General features: G+C 40.2%; 1 protein-coding gene across 1 annotated transcript in view; it reads right to left on the bottom strand.

The window, feature by feature from the left end:
• Positions 1-19,872, bottom strand: part of ptprda (protein tyrosine phosphatase receptor type Da) — a 418,772-nt gene that overhangs the window by 195,028 nt on the left and 203,872 nt on the right. Inside the window, exon 8 of the mRNA XM_085349629.1 lies at positions 16,156-16,203. The gene's annotated coding sequence lies outside the window, so the exon portion shown is untranslated. The remainder of the gene's footprint in view (positions 1-16,155; positions 16,204-19,872) is intronic.

Here is a 19,872-nt window from a genome sequence, read left to right as displayed (position 1 = left end):
ACTCAGTCATTTTCGACCTTCGACTATTTTAACAACCTGCTGTCACTCTGTTGCAACCGAGCAGATGTGAACTCAGCTCAGTTTTAATTTCCAGGGATGGAAAAAAATCAACTTAGAGGATTTCATTTAAATGTAGGAAGTCTGATGAAAGCAGACCTCTATGTTCTGCCTCATTTCCATCTTTTTTTTCTTAATATGACACACCAGCAGCAGTCTATTGTACATTTTACTTGCAAGTCATGCACATTTGGCTAAACACAGCTCAGAGGCATAATGTAATCAGGGAAGCCATATTCTTGTTGCACACAATACCCAATATTTTGGAAAATGGGATTCAGCGCATTCTCATCAAACCCCTGGAATGAAATATGAAGAATTTTTATAGCTGTGGTATTTGCTAGAATAATATGCTCGCCAGGTGAATAATCACACTGGCTGCGAATGACAAACCAGTGTGCTGTGCCATAAATACGATGGGAATGGGACAGAGGAATTATTATTATCCCTTTAGGAGAGTGTTCTGCTGTTACTGGTCTAAAATATAAGACTAGTGGTTATACATATAAATTTGAACTAACCCTGTTTGGCACTTTATCGCAATTCTCAAAGGCCCTTTCAATCATTCACAGTTGTGGCGACAAGTAGTCCTAAATACTTAAGCCACTGCTTGATAACTGTGATTCACCACACACGGTGACTGAGGGTATAGCTGATACAGCTGAATCTGCAAAAGCTGTAAAATGAATCTGGATGTGTTTTTTTTCCACTAAAAAACACACGACACTGCTTCTATGAGCTATAACGTGGAGTTCAACCTCTCCCAGTTTAAGTTAAACAAGTTTTGAACACAAATTCAAATTAAAGCTGATTTAAATACCAAGTCTTTAAGGGCGCCAATGAAAGATTTAAAGACCCTTGATCTCTTTTTCCCCCTCGGTGCCAGCTTTTAGAGTTAATTGCTAATTTGTAATTAATAAACATTAACTGTGAAGATATTTCAGTCTTTACCAAAGTGTTAAAGTGAAAAATTCAAAACATTTTTAGAACAATGAATCGTGGATCATTCATGCTCCTAAAGCTTTGAAAAGAATACGATGTATTAGCTTGTGGTGCTAGACCAAAGTCGTGTCACACTCGGGAAAACTTTGTTGACTGTGTGCAACGAACTTGAGATCTTGTTGTCTTTCAAATTATTGTCGAAGCCACATACATGCATCAAAACAGTGATAGAAAAGTAACAAGGCAGCCAGATAGTCATTCAATCTGCTATCAGCCTGCAGTCGAAGCAGTCGTTTGTGATAATACAGCAGATAACTGTCAGAAATTGGCAAAACTTGCAAATCAGTTGCTGTGTGCGTACACAGAAATTCGCATTAGCTACTTACATTTGTAATCTCTGATAGAAATTCCTCCACAATTAGTGATGCGGCTCTTGCAGGACAACAATTTAACTGCAAAATAACACGTGCCTGGCAACCTTGCTTTCATACAGGTGATAGTGTGCAAAAGTCTTGGGCCACCTATCACATCCGCTATGGCAGATGTGTGAGACACTGATGACGGACTTGAACTGAGAGCGAGCCTTTATTTCGGCAGAGCAGAACACAAACAAAAGCAAAAGGAGACAAAGACTAAACTAGCAAAATTTTAAACTGGATAAACCTAAAAAAAATAAAACTAGAATAAAGAAACTAAAGACCTGAGACGTGGAATACAGAACACTGATGCCTGAAATGCAGTGGGAGGTACGCAGACGATCCAGCAACAAACGGAGGAAGGCAGAGGGTTTGAATCGACAGAGGGATAAAGAGGGAGTAAGACACAGGAGGAGAGCACAGCCGGGAGCAATCACAAACAACGAGACTGGGGGAAGCAAAACGTAGCACACGAGACTATCAAAGTAAAACAGGAAACAAGAGACACTCACAAAGACACAGACTTGACCCTGAGACATGACTGACTGGGGAGAAAGGGCACATGAAACTTAAGAAGAGCACAGAGACAGAAACCAAGAGACTAAAAATTATAAATAATAATGAAATCAAAGACTATCAATAATTTAAAACACAAAAAAACTGGGTCACCGAGGACCATGACACCACCCAAATATACATTGAAATACAGTACATAAGGCTAAAAAGCCTTGAGTTTTGTGCCAGTGCTAGCTTTTACACTTTGGGTAATGAATACTGGAATATTCACCTTATCATAAATCCGCTGTATATAAAATAATGCCTTGGTGAATCGAATTTGCTTTAAACCATCAGAATATTTAACTATCATCAAGGTTTTTTTTTTTTTATTCTGCTCAAATGAAGATGTTTCTTTGGTAATTTGAAATTCCACTTCCCATCCTACCAGAGGTGATGTCAAAACATTTACACCCTAGCTTGCAAATCCGATAAGAGCAGATTAAAAAGGATAGTGATCTCGAATCTGTTATTCATAGATTCCTTGTGACAGTCCTGCTTGAAGAGCCAATAACCTTCAGAGTCCCCACTTTGTGATGGAAAGAAAACAGTTAGCCTGAATTAGTGAACCACATCCAAAGGTTACACAATGGACTTCCACCACTCTGTTACTTGCCAAAACAGCTGATTGATAGGGAACCTATATCAGTTCAAGTCTTTGAAATGCCACAAAGAGGCAGCTTGAAAGAGGACGGATTATGTCCTCTTGGAAACTTGTGATTCCACACCTCTAACCTGAGCGTTAAACTGATGGATGATTTCTGATATGTGTTTGGAAATAAAGAAAGGGCAGCTGTGTCACACTAAAGAGGTCAACGAACTCTAGTGAATCCAAAAGGCGGCGTAATGCTTTTGCAGGGGTCCATTTCCTAAACTAGATAAAGTGCGCCGTTGTCGAGGTAAAAAAACCAAAAGCCTTGTTTCTCATTTTCCAAAGGTTTCATTCAGCTGCGTTGGCCTTATCTTCCATCCACAGCCAACTGTATGGACCAACACAGCCTTGATACGACAAGTGTAAGATAAACTTGACAGATCAACTTTTTCGATAGTCACAGCACCCATAAACAACTGGGGCCTCTAATCTGATAATCCACCAATGAAAGATTAGACGCGGGGAGTATTATTGTGTTGTCACTCTTGCTTACAGGGTCACACGGGCTTTAACTGCCAGGGTTAGACATCTCTCGGCAAATCCTGGGAAGGTGTCACATCTCAGCAGGTGAGGTGTGGCGATAAGACAGACCGGGGGGGATATTAAACGGACAAACTGCAATTATCACAGGCATTAATGAGAAGCCAGGAAACTACAGGAGGCTGGCAGGGTGGCTGTGCGATTAGAGACCCGTTCTGTATCTGAGCACTCAGAGATTTGACTTCAGAAACAGTCGCGCATCTATCAACGGCTGTTTGCGCAGTGATATATCCTAAAACCGACCCCCGTAAAATTCACCTAGATTTCACTGGATTTCGAAGGCTCGTCGCGAGAAGCATCTCAAAATCACTTATGTTACAAACGCCATTAGCGCGACATCCTCCTCTGTTCTTTTCGGTTTTGCAGTCCTGCTTCTCTGTACATTTCTGAACCTGACATTAACTATCCGAGCAGCCCCTGCATATGCTCGCTGCTATCTCGCAAGACGAGCCGGGGAGTTGGAGTAATTCAAACATTCTTCAAACTGCAATTTATTTTCCCTGAGTTGTAATTATGGTCTATTAAAATGCAAATGATGTCAATGGCAGAACAGCGCTAATCACTCAATGTCTGTTTATGGGCAGTACAGCCACATTAGAGAGAGAGAGACTCACACAATGAGGACTGAGATGAACAGAGATCCTCTATCAGTGAGGGATCCAATAAATTAGAGTCTCAATAGATTGCATTTCCCCCGGGAATATGAAGATACCGTAATATTCCATTTAAAAAAAAAAAACAACAGGTTACATACACTGTGCAGCACATTCACAGGTATGCATCAAAAATTCTGTATCTACAACAGTTTCTTATAATTATACATTAAGAACATTTCCATTGGTGGACTGCATTAAGCTGCACGAACCGTCTTCAAGCCATCTCCATGCACACTATTACAGCCGCGTATTATCTGTTTGCAGTGGGTGCAAGCGTGCGCGTGTTAAGCCAAATGTCACACACAGGTGTTAAATATAACAACTTTTCGAGGATAATAAAACCAACAAACACAAAAATGAAGGCCAACGGTTGCTAAAAATGCACGCGATACTTTCTGTCATTCTGAATAAACCAGAAACAGACGATAATGCTACAAGCTCAGTGTTCTACACTTTATCTCAATAACAGCCTTCTGCAAGTAACGGGCTAATTTGGGGGAATAATCCGCACTTTTTTAATTTGTTTCGTTTTTCCACGAAATTACTTTCTGTTTTTTTTATCTTTCCAAATTATGCCTTGCATTATTCCGAGAAAAATGGACAACAGTCGTTGGAACTAATTTTCTATATCATTGACGTCGCGCATTTAAATGTGCTATGTTTTTTTTCTCCCCCTGAACGTCATACGATCCAATTTTAATGTTGTTTAGCTAAAAGCTAAAGTCTCTAATCAAGGAACCAAGACAGAAAAAAAGGCTAAATTTAGGATTTAATCAGCTGTTTATCCTGTTTCTATATCATTTTTGTCTGCCTGCTGATGCCCATGTCAGCTGGATTCTGTGAGCTATATATATCTATTTTTTAAACCATCCCGTATCCATAAATAAAGAAAACCCCGAGGCATACTATAACTATGATGATACCTTATCTTTGCTTCATCCACAATTAATCATCAATGCAAAATCCAACAAAATTAGGGCTTACCCATCAAAACTGTAAATGTTTGAAAATTAGCACCAATTACTGACTACATAAATGCAGATTAAGATATGTTTGATATTTGATTCCCCCCACCCCCACCCTGTTCTAGTCCCAATTTTGGGATGAGACGCCACAGTACGGATGGAGGTCCCGTCCTAAACGCATGAGGTCAACAATGATCCATATTTGAGTTTTATTCATGAATGTGTAGCAGAGGGGCAGAATGTGGTCATGCTCACTACACATGATTTACTGTTGCACCTCATGTGAGTGAAAGGCTCACAAGAGCTGCGCTTATGGAGTGATGACTTTGATGAGCATGAATTACCTCGCCGTTGTAAGCAAGCGGCGCGCTGCGTGCTCCTCTCTCTCTCTGCTGTGTCATTTCAGCACACCGCTCCTTCGGCGGCTGATGTTTACACATGTGCATGTTCTCCGCTTCCATCACTTTTGCTATGCATTACAGTGAGCCGAGCGGGGGATTAAAGCTTATCTATAATACTGTTAACCATACGCCATGACAACAACCTCATGTCCCCCTCCCCCCACCCTTTACTTATCGGGAGGTTATGCTGCTGACAAGACACGGTGTTATTAATAATCAGAAACTTCTGAAGCGTTCACAGGAATGCAGCGCAACAATGCGGTGTTTCAGTTAAAAAAATGGCAAGAAAATAAATAAAGAAATGAATCTATGCTGCAGATGAAGGGGACGCTCCAAAGTAAAATCAGGTTCATGTTTAGATGTCTGTCCAGAAATACAGCCTGATTTGATTTGAAGACGTGTGGCGGGAGCTTGCATGCTAACGTTTCACTGAGGAAAGGCTGAAAAACAGGCACGTTAAGACAACCCTGCATGCATATGACACGAGCAAAATGTCACAATGTGCACTTAACAAATTGAGAACGAGCTAGCCGCAATGGTAGAGTGCTTTTGTAATCACTGATTACAGGATTTGTGAGTACATAAATAGCACTTTGGCCAGATCAATACTGTCATCGCTCCTTCGTCAGATCACATTAAAAGCAGGAGCTGGGTAATAATGGAAGAGCGGTCGGACACACGCAGTCGTATTCTGTTTGATCGTAAGGGGGTGGGTGTCCCCTAGGGCGCAGTCTCTAGCCTGTTGATAAATTCATCTTTCTCGCCGTCCCCATGGGAGCTTGCCAATGAGTGAGGGGCATTGACTTTTCATTAAGGAGATCACTGCATTGGAAATTGAATTTATTTTGGACTTACAAACAGCTCTGTTGTGTTCTTGAGTCGGCCCGAAGGCCAGAGCAGAATTCCAATACAAAGGTGACGCGTTTGGCTGAGTGATAACGCTCTCCGTTCCCTACAGTTAAATACACACAGGTGTCAAGAAATAACATGCAAAATTGAGGACTCTGCTATTATAAAGGATTGAGAGTGCTACAGTCGTGCTGTGCAGTGGGCTACTCGTTGCTGTTTGCCTAGTTTGGATTGATAATGGCAGCCTTTGGCAACAGCGATGCATAAAAGAAATGCACAGCATATGAATGTTACTAGAGTGGTTGACACGGCCGTGAAGTACTTGCTTTATACTACCATCAGTATACTGGCGATTTCACTTGGCAGGAGTTATAAGAGAAAATGCATAGGCAGAGACCACCCTCACTAACTTCTCATGCTTACTCATGTCCTGTTTTTATATAAGCAGGCCTGAAAAACAACAGACACCACACAGTTGGTAAAAGAGCTTCAAGGGTTACTCCAAGGAGGCTTTCAAGAGTAAAGAGGAGAAATAGGAAGCACACTGTGTCCCGTAGTTGTTTTAACCCTTATATACATGGGTTAAACAGCGGTCGCCAACCTTTTTTGCGCCCGGTTTATGTCTGACAATATTTTCACGGACCGGCCTTTAAGGTGTCGCGGATAAATGCAACAAAATAAAACCAGAACCTGTAACAAAAGAAAGATTTATTCATAACACACGGGGAAAAGACCCAGGGTAAACGAGTTAACGATTAAAAAAAAAAAACGTAAAATAACGTAAGAACCCTGAAAACCATAAATTTCACACTGGAGCCTCAACTCTCGCGACCCGGTACCAAACGACTCGGTCTGTGGCCCGGGGGTGGGGACCGCTGGGTTAAAACATGCATGAGTTTTTGAGACTTCTACAGGGAGTGCAGAATTATTAGGCAAGTTGTATTTTTGAGGAATAATGTTATTATTGAACAACAACCATGTTCTCAATGAACCCAAAAAACTCATTAATATCAAAGCCGAATGTTCTTGGAAGTAGTTTTTAGTTTGTTTTTAGTTGTAGCTATTTTAGGGGGATATCTGTGTGTGCAGGTGACTATTACTGTGCATAATTATTAGGCAACTTAACAAAAAACAAATATATACCCATTTCAATTATTAATTTTTACCAGTGAAACCAATATAACATCTCCACATTCACAAATATACATTTCTGACATTCAAAAACAAAACAAAAACAAATCAGCGACCAATATAGCCACCTTTCTTTGCAAGGACACTCAAAAGCCTGCCATCCATGGATTCTGTCAGTGTTTTGATCTGTTCACCATCAACATTGCGTGCAGCAGCAACCACAGCCTCCCAGACACTGTTCAGAGAGGTGTACTGTTTTCCCTCCTTGTAAATCTCACATTTGATGATGGACCACAGGTTCTCAATGGGGTTCAGATCAGGTGAACAAGGAGGCCATGTCATTAGTTTTTCTTCTTTTATACCCTTTCTTGCCAGCCACGCTGTGGAGTACTTGGACGCGTGTGATGGAGCATTGTCCTGCATGAAAATCATGTTTTTCTTGAAGGATGCAGACTTCTTCCTGTACCACTGCTTGAAGAAGGTGTCTTCCAGAAACTGGCAGTAGGACTGGGAGTTGAGCTTGACTCCATCCTCAACCCGAAAAGGCCCCACAGGCTCATCTTTGATGATACCAGCCCAAACCAGTACTCCACCTCCACCTTGCTGGCGTCTGAGTCGGACTGGAGCTCTCTGCCCTTTACCAATCCAGCCACGGGCCCATCCATCTGGCCCATCAAGACTCACTCTCATTTCATCAGTCCATAAAACCTTAGAAAAAGCAGTCTTGAGATATTTCTTGGCCCAGTCTTGACGTTTCAGCTTGTGTGTCTTGTTCAGTGGTGGTCGTCTTTCAGCCTTTCTTACCTTGGCCATGTCTCTGAGTATTGCACACCTTGTGCTTTTGGGCACTCCAGTGATGTTGCAGCTCTGAAATATGGCCAAACTGGTGGCAAGTGGCATCTTGGCAGCTGCACGCTTGACTTTTCTCAGTTCATGGGCAGTTATTTTGCGCCTTGGTTTTTCCACACGCTTCTTGCGACCCTGTTGACTATTTTGAATGAAACGCTTGATTGTTCAATGATCACGCTTCAGAAGCTTTGCAATTTTGAGACTGCTGCATCCCTCTGCAAGATATCTCACTATTTTTGACTTTTCTGAGCCTGTCAAGTCCTTCTTTTGACCCATTTTGCCAAAGGAAAGGACGTTGCCTAATAATTATGCACACCTGATATAGGGTGTTGACACCCCTTCTCATTACAGAGATGCACATCACCTAATATGCTTAATTGGTAGTAGGCTTTCGAGCCTATACAGCTTGGAGTAAGACAACATGCATGAAGAGGATGATGTGGACAAAATACTCATTTGCCTAATAATTCTGCACTCCCTGTATATCATCAGTGTGACTTTTCTTTTCCCACCGAAAAAATGAAATAAATAAATTGCCTGATACATTTTTAAGAAATAAACTGCAAAAAAAAAAAGAAAAAATGCCTGATGCAGTAAATATATGCAAATTAATATATATAGACATAAATATATATACATACAAGGTTAATTTCTCCTGGTATTCTCCACAATGTTTTTCATTTAATTAAAAAAAAAAAAAATCTCCCAGATGTGAAGAAATTCATTCATGAAAATCACTGTTGTAACCGCTTTTATTTATTCCGTAGGACATCTATCCATTCAAGCGAATGGGTTTGGTTAACCCGTAAACGAGATTAATTTAATAGCTCCACTGCTTCTTAACAGTGCATTATTGGCCTTATGGTTTCATCGCTGGGTAGTCAGTGTTATTTAATGCTGGGATTTTACGACCTATGGGCGTTCGGGAAAATATCAAGGGTCACTCCGCAGCACTGTACCTCCCACCTATGCAAAGCTTTTCCACTTCATCCATTTCATCAAGGTGAGCTAAAGTGTTTACCCCATTAATTTATTTCAGCTAAAGCCAGAGCACTGACCCATAAAATGAGCTAAGATAATACTGACCTTAACATGGTCTTCTGCACATGGAGGTAATTGCTAAGGCTCCAGATCAATCAATATTGACTTGCCAGTTTTTTTTAAACCTCCTTTTTTCCCACCCTCTGTTGCTTGAGCTGAATGTGTAAAATTGGCTTTAGACGGATGGAGAACATATCCCTGATAGTTTAACCTTTATCTAGCTAACATGTTCACTTATCTGTACAATTATAGATTTTGCCAGTCAAGCTGTTTTACACCAAATCTGTTAAGTGTTAAAAGACGGGAGTACAGCTTGGATTATTTTGGATACCCTCCCTGCGTGTTCGTATGTGTTAGCTGAATCTTCTGTATGATCTGTTGCCACATGCAACGCCATCACATTCAAACAACAAATTCCACACGCTACATCTTTGCAGGCGCACATGCATGCCTTTACATCACAATGTACTCGAAGGCATTTAATGCTTTTTTTCCTTTAATTTTTCAAGGTAGGGGCACAGACTTAGCAGGCATTTCCATCTTGACTTGATAAATCTCACAATCTTCTTTTCCTTGCCACACTGAAGTAATTTATTTTCTATCTCTCCGAGCTATATTTTCCAGTTAATATTTCATTTTTTTTTCATACAACCTGACAAAGGATGCCACAAGGGATGATAAGAATTCTGAAACCTTTGCACTCTCTCTCTCTCCCTAGATACAGGGTTTACCTTGACAAATGTTTGAAGAAGTAAGGCCTCTAAAATAACTTCGATTCTAGTGTTTTGTTCTTCTTTCGTCACACACGAAAAAAAAAGCTATACGCTTGTCTTCACTTGGGTATGCCGTTCAGGAATGGCGAGGATTGACGACAGATGTTTACGTAAGTGCGTTCGGCTTCACGGGTGATTCCAACCAACCACTGGGTTACAACCTGCACCGAGTATCTGATGATAACATCAAAAACAACACACGCGCTACGAACATCTACCTCCTTCAGGTAAAGATCACAAAGGCTGGCTGACTAGAGACGCTATTTATGGAGTTCTCAATCAGCAAATCCTGATTGTGTCAGTCAGACCTATTTTCATTCCTGCCGGCTAAACATTCATCATTCATTCGCTGCAAATGCGTGCAGTTTTGAGTCGGGATTGTGAGGGGCGATTTTAAAGTATTAACGTTCTCGTACCAAAAAATAAACCTACTGTCCAGTGATTTCCAAAGCCTGCTTGTGCAGAACCAAACGACTTGTTCCTTGAGTGATGGGTAGCAGTTTCCTTCTGGCTATTCAACTCGCCCTTAATTTGAATTTGATAAGATTTCCTTCAGAGACATTGTTAGGCTAATGTAAATTTGGAGGCACGACTAGAGCCTACAGCTGGCTTAACTTTGATGAGGTGTTAATATCTAATATCAAAAAGCAGATAAAAACCCTTATTAGCCCCAGTGGTCTTGCTAGAGTGGGAACTTATTACACAGAGTAGATGAGATCAAAGCAGATGAAGTAATAAGACTGCCGGGGGCTTTGTTACATGTCCTTAAGCTTTCCGACGGGGTCAACTTAATTTTGTGACTTAAATGCTGAGGGTTTACGAATGCAGACAAGCCGACATTGTTTGAGAAATCTAATTCAGACTCTCGTATTTCATAGACTGCAACATCTGGGGGATTACAGTGTCTCGAGCCAGAGGCAGTTTGATAATCGGTTGTCATTTTAGGAGTTGTATGCCCTTCGCAGCTTCGGCGGTTTCTAAAGGTCTTTGGTTCAATCAAATATTTGTGAGATTAGCTGGGCTGCACTCCTTTCAAGAACTATTTCCATGTGGGATGGGTTTTAATGTTTGCCTTTGGGCTTTTGTAGTAGAACACTCTGAAAATATGCCGGACGAGTGATAATTTTGGACTCTGAAAGTTATTTTGAGAGAAAAATGCGGCCATGTTTTAATAGCCAGCGAGGAATAACATACACTATGAACTCAAACCAGCTTGAAACGTGATCGTAACGTAAACAGACGCGGACAGGGACCACTGGGGCTGCGTTTGAAATGCAGCAGATGTGGTAAATTTCTTTTAATATGTATCGTTATTGATTTCTTGTAATCTTACAGCCCCCTAATCACTGGACGATTGTACAGTAGATCCACTATTACACACAGCAGGCTGAAGACATGTAAGTAATAGACTTCCTCGATCTCACAAGAAAGCACCAAGTAAGCACACTGTTTGTATGCCAGCAATCAATGCTGTGGACTTAGAGGAATGAGCTTTTGACTGAGTGACTGAGGGATGGCATCAATACCAAACATTCACCCTAAACAAGTCGGAAAACACCTTCGGTTCCTGCACCGTGTCCCATTGATTTCTATTCAGCTCAACGCAGATTCTGCAGCATTTAGACATTTAATTCCCTCTCAAGCAAAGTCATTACACAGTCGAGCATTTAATTAAGCAATCACAGTGGTGCAATCTGAATGATTCAGTGTCTAAATGAGGGCCAAGTTTCCATTATTGTGCCTTTGCAGTTCCTAACAAAGCCGCTTGTAAAATGTTCAGATTTACAGAAATATTTCATGTCTCCGAAACGCATCCCCTCCTTTCACATATCAGTCGCACATCTTCTCAGCATGTCAAAAAGTTCACAAACAAACAAAACAGTCCACTTCTCTCACACTCAAAAATCCACACAGGGTTTTTTGAGATAGAAGGAGCCAGGTATTCACGGCTGACCTATTTCCACTGCAAAAGAAACATAATTTTAGGGGCATGGGCACAGATGTGTCTGAGGATGTGCTGGGGAGGTGTTCTCTCCTTTCCACGCCTCTGTGAACAGGGCGACAGTTTATTATGTCTGGATATAGCCTGTGCGTGTGCTTGGTTCGCCTTTTCCCAAATGAGCTCAGCTGTAGTGACATTGAAATTCACAAAATGTTCAAAGCTGGTCAGTCAGTGCAGCTTGTGGTGGCTTTCGTAATGAAATTTGGACAATGCCAAAAAGGGGATTTATCTGAACCCCATTGTTTTTATTTATTTGCAAATCGAGTAAATCTAATTTTCTTAAGACTGTCGAGTCATTTTTTTCACAAGTAATTATCCTGGAAATTAGTCCTGTGATGCAAAACGGACAAATTTATGCCCTGAAGTTTGGAAGATAAAGAAATGTGTATAAATTATAATACCCTTACAAATATACATCTCCAGTAAATAAGGGAATTACATTAATTGAAAGTTTGTCTTTGTTGCTTTAATGCCACTTGCCCAACCAGTTAAAAGTTAAGAAAAAACAAGTACCAACAATGGAAAAGTAGGAAAGAAAATGACTATTTCTAACTTGTGATTGGGTGGGCAGACTGCAGCCGGCCTTTCAAACATGCCCACTGCTCAAGAAACACACAGAGCTCTGAAGCCGGCAGATTCCTCAGCTACAAAGAATTCATTCTGATGGCTCAGCATGCATGCAGACATTTCTCACTGCTTGAGAAAAATCACATGCATAATTTCCTCTAAGTCATGTACGGAATGAAACAAATTACTGTTCTAAGATTTTGTGCATGACATTTGACAGCTATTATATACAAATAATAATAAAAAAAAATTAAGATGTTAGAAACTGGAGACCATTCCAGCATCTAGCCCTGAAACAGCGACCTACTGCTCCTGTTTCCCATATGTTATTTCAACGAGTCCGTCCTGATCTAAAAAGCGAAAATCACAGCTTGTTTTTTAAAAGAAAAACAACACACTATTTAGTAACACTTATATCTGATATCTGTGCTTCTCTCCACCTCCACTGTTCTGGGTGTAATCACCTGCGGAGGGGGGGTTACATGGGAAATGGGTTAAATGGGGGTTAAAGACAAAAGGAAGAGATTAAGACTAATATATAACTAAAAGAATCAAAGGATTCAAAAATGTGGGCATTAGTTAATTCAGAAATTTGACATAAATTGCCAATTATATTAGTTTGCCTCTTTTTTATGTACATTTCCACTGATTATCCTGTTTGTTTGGTTACCGACTGAACTGATTCACTTTTAAATTCATTTTTCTGAGTATATGATTTTCTGCATTCTTTTAAACTTTTTTTAACACTCACCTTAAACCTCCCCTTATCACCTTATTACCTGGGCATTTATTTGTATACGCTTTTGTACACTTCTGCATTTTCATTGTCTGAAACAGAAGCCTGTCATTGAAAGTGTTGTATGGAGTTAACTTTCCAATGTCCTCAAACATATTTGCACAGACAGTCTTACATATAATAATAATGGATTGGATTTATACAGCGCTTTTCAAGGCACCCAAAGCACTTTACAATACCACTATTCATTCACTCTCACATTCACACACTGGTGGAGGCAGCTACAGTTGTAGCCACAGCTGCCCTGGGGCAGACTGACAGAAGCGAGGCTGCCATATTACACCATCAGCCCCTCTGGCCAACACCAGTAGGCGGTAGGTGAAGTGTCTTGCCCAAAGACACAACGACCAGGACAGAGAGCCCGGGGATCGAACCGGCGACCTTCCGGTTACAGATGCGATTCCCAACCCCCCTGAGCCACGGTCGCCTATGTATGTCTGATTTATCTTGAGGAGTTTTTTTGTTTTGTTTTGTCGTTGTTGTTGTTTTTTTTCTATTGTCACATCTGTCTCATTTTCTCTGTATGCACTCATGCCATCTTTAAAATTCCCCTTCAGTTCTTTGCTCATATATAATATTACTTCAGTATTTGTGATGATTCAACAAAAATGATTTTAAAAAGTCAGCTTTGAACGGTATTCTTTAGAGTAGATTTTATTACTAAAGGGCGAACTGACCTTTGACCTTCTATACAAATCTGATGCTAAACTAAGCTAATCAGTTTTAAGCTAATGTCACTTTAGCTTTACTGTATGATTCTCATGCAACTCTGGAATAAAATAAATAAACAATTGTATTTAATAAAGGATAGAAAGTGTGCCTTATAAAAAGAGAGATAGACAATTTACACACACACACACACACACACACACACACACACACACACACACACACACACATATATATATATATATATATATATATATATATTATGGATGTTTGTATATATAAATTGTCTATCTCTCCCTTTAAGTTGAACTTTGACATTCTAAACTCAGACTACAGATGTTAATCAAAGTCAAAACTTAATCCAGGCCTGATAAGATGCTCTATTTAACAGCCTCCTTTTAGCAGGGGGCTCGATCAGGTGAAATGAAGAGGAACTGATTGCTTGTGGTGATTGTGCTGATTACATTTTAAATTTAAAACTTTCCTCCTCGTACATGGTCCTGAACACTTTTCCAGACAATGACATGGCAGACTTAGTAAATGCCAAGGTCCCTGCAATCGCATAGACTGACAGTGAAAAACAACACTTCTATTTCATCTACAGATGTCTTTATATTATTACATTACGAGTGTAAGTATATGTGTTTCTAAAACATTAGTTATGTGCAAATAGCCACTTTCCTACTTGTCCAAATCCTAACCTCTACCATTGGTAAAATGTATAAAATAAGGCCGAATTATTCCCAAAAGATGAAAATGCTGCTATAGTTTCCCAGGGAAAAGCATTTTCCGCAGTATTCTGTTGACGTTTTGCCACAGCAGCAGTAATCATGAGCATGTTTTCAAAGTTTGATAAAACAATCATGTTTTGTGGGAAGGAGAGTTCAGCCGTGCTGACCTTCCTTTCTTCTGACTGCGCCCTGAATTCACAATGATTGAGATCCGTGTTGCAATTCCCCCCCTAGTTAAAACATTATGGATGTTTGTATTACAAGTGTCACATAAATGACATTTGAAAATGTACAGCGCGTGTTGTGGGAAGCGGGTAGAGGCGAGGTTATTCTTTGCCAAGTGCTGAAGTACATAAATGAGTTAATAAAATTACAATTTCAAAATGAGAACAATTAAAATATTGTAACGGATTACAAGCTAAATCTAACAATGCTCGGTGTAGGCACAGCAGGCAGTTGTAAGCATGATCACAAGCTTTACCATCAAACCTCTTACTGTGACAGAAATGGGCGGAGTGACAAATCATTTTACACAATCTTATAATGTTTTCGGAACTTTTGCATCCTGGTAGGTTTAATGTCATGGCAACAGTATCAGTTCCATTCCATGAAAATCAACCAATCATTTTGCATCTTTTGCAAGTCATACTCCAAAAATCTATGTGCTGGCTTGACATCACACATTACAGAGCTGATGGCAAACTTACATGTGACCTTTCTGCATGTGCTACAGCTGTGAAAAGTTAACTGTGAGCAGGAACGTATTCATTTCCAAACACTTGGAGCTAAAGCACAGGGAAACACTGAAATGACTGTATGTATTAGTTTATGTCTCATAAAACAAAGCAGCTCAGGACTTTATGCGTCATGCATAAAAAGCCTTAGCCACATTGTTGGAGGGGGAAAAATATAATTCAATAAAGTCAAGATCTTGATGTCAAATAAATGAATAACTGGGATAAACTATTGCTTCATATTATGCATCACATTAGCATTCAATTTTGTCTACCTGAGCCTGCTCGTGTAGTTAGAGCATGTAAATGCCAAGATTAAACACAGGGGTTACAAAATACTGGATTTTAAATTGGTTATCTAAAGTCTCCTATAAGTACAAAACATCAAGAGTGCTTGCAGACACTTTTGCTTGGGAAAATGACAAGCTGAAGGTTACAGCAACTGCTAATCTACAACATTAGCTCCATGAGCAACTTGACGAGAGGCCAAGATTGGCATTTTTTCCCCGTCTGCTGTCTGTTAAGTGTTCTTTTCAAGTCAGTGAAGAACCTCTGTGTATTTTACAGAGTGTATCTCTAAGTATAAATATATTACGTAGAAAAATTCTTAAATGAATACACATAATATAGTCTATCGCATCTATGACAGGAAATCAGTTGTATCAGTGAAAAATATATTTCATATTTATTCAAAATCTTGACTTACCTGTCCCCATCGCCATTAACATACATGCACAAACACATGCATGAGTGACGATAATCAGTCCAAAACCTGATAACGTTAAAGATAAACCCCAAAGGGAAGAGTAAAATCCTTAGAGGGGCCTACCTTGAGGTCGAAGGTGTGAAAGTCATGGAGCATTCTCTCTCCCGAGACCTGTGACAGAGCAGGGGGGAGGGGGGGGGGGGGGGGAGAGACGTCAGTCATGATTACGCCTCAGTGCAATTACAGGGCAACTCCCCTGACAGTGATTGATCAATGAGGAACTCCTTTAATGAAGACAAGGACTCAGGGGCTTCCAGGAGCAAATTGGCAAAAGTAAGAAGTGGGAATAGTGTCCCAGATTGCCGAGCCTATAAGAGGATCATCCCGTCTGCAGCAGCAGTTCTTTGGTAGTGGCAGAAGTACAGTATTCACAGGTACATGCCTGACTTTAGCCAGCTGAAAGTAAATTAACTGCATTGATATTTAAAGTTAGATTATGATTGATTCTTGTCAACAATTTCTGTTGTGTAAGAATTTGTGCTGACACTAAGATAGCACAATTTTTGCAGTGTAGTGTTTAAACTATGGAGTACTATGTGGATATTTTGTGATACAGTACAACGTCTAGGATTGAAGGATGATAGTAATACGAGCTTGGAAATGTAACGATGTACTATAAAGAAGTCTGCTGTTAACATGCAAAGATGCATCTTTGAGAAATCATCTCTGTGTTGTCTTTGAATGAAAATGCACATAAAGCTTTTGTGTATATATGTTTAAATGGGCACTTAAATGAAATGAAAATGTTTACCCTTACTGCTAACTCTGAGAGGTGTCCAGAGTTCGCTGATTCTATTCTAAGTTCCTTTACGAACTGCTAAGTTTCAGACAAAGTTGACACAGGGCTATGCCCACTATTATGATGTTGGCTCGCTTTAACTTTAAACAAAGAATGTGCGAAAAGAACTGAACCGTAGTCTAAAATAGCGCAGACAAATCCCTTTCCAAGTGTTGCTATATAAATGTGCGTGTAGTCATATTTAAAGCAGACTTTAATTAGTATAACATGGTTTTAATCTTCAGCCCTGACAAATGGAGCGATCCAATTATTGTGTTATTTGTCATCATCATCATCATGTGTGCCACATTTAACACACACACATAAGTTATCTGAGAGGATAAAACTGTAATAGCCACGTGTGGTCATGGTAAAGATTCACAGGGAGATGCTGACACGGGCTAGAGCAGGGGAGGGAAATTAATTTTCCCAAGGGGAAACATGGGAAACTGGGAATGTTGTTGGGGGCCGCACTAAAAAGCTTGTAAAGACATGGGAAGAGTATTTGCCCACCTCTGGCCCAGAGGAAACCTGACCCCAGATTTAACAGGGGGGTAGTTTAAAGTGCAAAACTAAAAGCTAAGAAAACGTCAGGATGGATACAACCTGACTTTAGAGATTAAGACTCGCAGTAGTATCTAGCCGCACCATGTGTTACCTTCTAAATGAAAGTGGGCTTCAAGCCACAGTGCTTCTGGGTGAGTTTTCTTGGGACAGCTGAAACAAAATTGGAGCTTTGTTCTAAGTCACATCAGCCTTGTGGTCATGGTAGAAAAAAAAACAACTTTTTAAAAAAAAGAAAAGTACACCATCACACACCATAGGGTCGTGTTGCTGCATTAGGCACAGTGTGCTTGAATCTGCAAAGGACACAATAAAATCAAGGTATCCAGGCAGTTGCTGGTCATGGTTTTTCCAACAGCATAATGAGATATAAGATAAAATGAATGAAAACAAGAATAAGTAGAAAACACTGGACCATTCTGAGTCTTGATCCTAATTCTATTGAATATCACTGAGTGATAGCTTCAAAAGAAGGTAAACATGACATTAACCATCTTTAGGCTGATCAACGAGGTAATCTTTCATGTATTTTTTGTTTTGGTTTGATTTTGCATTTGGAAGGACTGGCTTGATGATATTTATTGGGCACATATCAGTAGTCCTGATGCACTTTAGTGCTTTTAACTCTGTTACACAAAACAGGCTGGGCTCAAGGGCCACTTAAACATGACTGCCTCAGTTGGACTGTCAAGAACAGCCTCATTGTTAAAACACCAGAGAACAAGGAAATCAGGCCCTTGAGGCAAAAGCTTCGTATGCCACTGTGTTGAAATTCAGTTCTTGATTTAGACCTGCAACACTGTGTGCAGAAAAGTGGACTGCCTTGTAGTCTGACCTACCATAAGGGAGGACATATTTACTTTGTGTTCTATTCATGCCATGTACACAGGTGAGTAGGGCACTTGTCAAAACCAGACAGCCCTTCAAGCAAAACATCTGAATGACCCTTGAGGCACGTGCACAGATAATCAAAAGGACAGAGAAAGATTAATATGGAGACACATATGTTGATACTGCCAAAGAGGAGAAGTTCATACTGGAAGTTTGGACCTGAGTGGTATTCAAACTGGGAATGTGGGACTGGAGACACTAATTAAGAAAATCCACTTGTGTGGTATTAATAGGTGCATCTGCACTTGACACAGTATTTTAGGAAAACTCAAAGTGATCACACCTACACCTATCCTGAACTCTACAATTCAATTTTATTTAATGACACACATTATTTGTGTTATATGCAAAAAAGAGATAAATAATCCTGCCTCAAAGCTGCTTTTCTGGTAGTTCCCGATACAGCCGATGACTCCAAGACCACAGTTTTCTGTGATGATGCATATGCGCACACAAGAGGACTGAAAGAGATCTAGAATGAACACCAGAAGGCTGAAATTGAATAATTTAGAATTCAATTGCCTAAGAAGAGCTAAAGTTTAGCTACACAGGATCTATGGCAGAGAGGGAAAAATGTGTGTTTCCTGACTAAGTGCGGTTGGCATGTCGCTGCTGGAGGTTTAGGCTTTTGCTAGGCTAAATCTCTCACAAAAAGTGGATGCCAAGCGGGTAGTAGTTCGCATCGAAAATGCCAACTTGTCTGCAAACATTTGTCAAGTGGTAATAAAACTCAAATCACAGAAAACGTTCACTGGAGGGGGGGGTCACTAATCAGTCTCTAGGTCCGCATTAATCGGACTTAATAAACTTGCCTGCCTCAGCAACTGTCCTCATTGTCCAGGAACCACACGCCAACCGATCGAGAAACACACTTAAATGGGTCCTTGGGCTGGTGTGACTGGGGTCTAATGTGATATCATTTCTTTATTGTTGATGAAGCACAAACATCTGAGTTATTTAAAGCTGGCTGTGCAGCTGTAAGTTCATACTTTAACCAGCTAAGACTATCTAAAGCGGTGGCCCCCAACCCCCGGTCCTTGAGTCGTTTGTTACCGGGCTGTGAAATTTATGATTTTCAGGGTTCGTTATTTTATTATCGTTTTTCTCGTTAACTCTGTTTCCCTGGTTGTTTTCCCATGTGTTATGAATAAATCTTCTTTTTTTTGGTACTGGTACTGGTTTCATTTTGTTGTATTTATCCGCGACACCTTAAAGGCCGGTCCGTGAAAATATTGTCGAACATAAACCAGTACGTGGCACAAAAAAGGTTTGGAACTGCCACCTAACTCTGCTATCATTGAACATTCAGAGTTTAGCATAGCAAAAGTATGAAGCTCAATCACATATGTAATGGATTTTGTCATCTAGTGCTGTTACCCCTCCAAAAAACTATGAGTATATATACTATAACTATAAGCTGGGATATCTTTAGTGTAACAGCTGCTCAGCTCGTAGCAGTTCTAAAACAGTCGGCTTTACTTTTGCTTTATACCGTTTGTCTGAACAACAACAGCTGTATTTTCATTTTACCAGTGTGTGTTGCACTT

Source organism: Diplotaxodon limnothrissa, linkage group LG3 (genome assembly GCF_057381915.1).
Source record: "Diplotaxodon limnothrissa isolate DT_005_m linkage group LG3, D_limnothrissa_male_GT1.1, whole genome shotgun sequence".
NCBI lineage: Eukaryota > Metazoa > Chordata > Actinopteri > Cichliformes > Cichlidae > Diplotaxodon > Diplotaxodon limnothrissa.
This window is presented reverse-complemented; position numbering and strand designations above follow the sequence as displayed.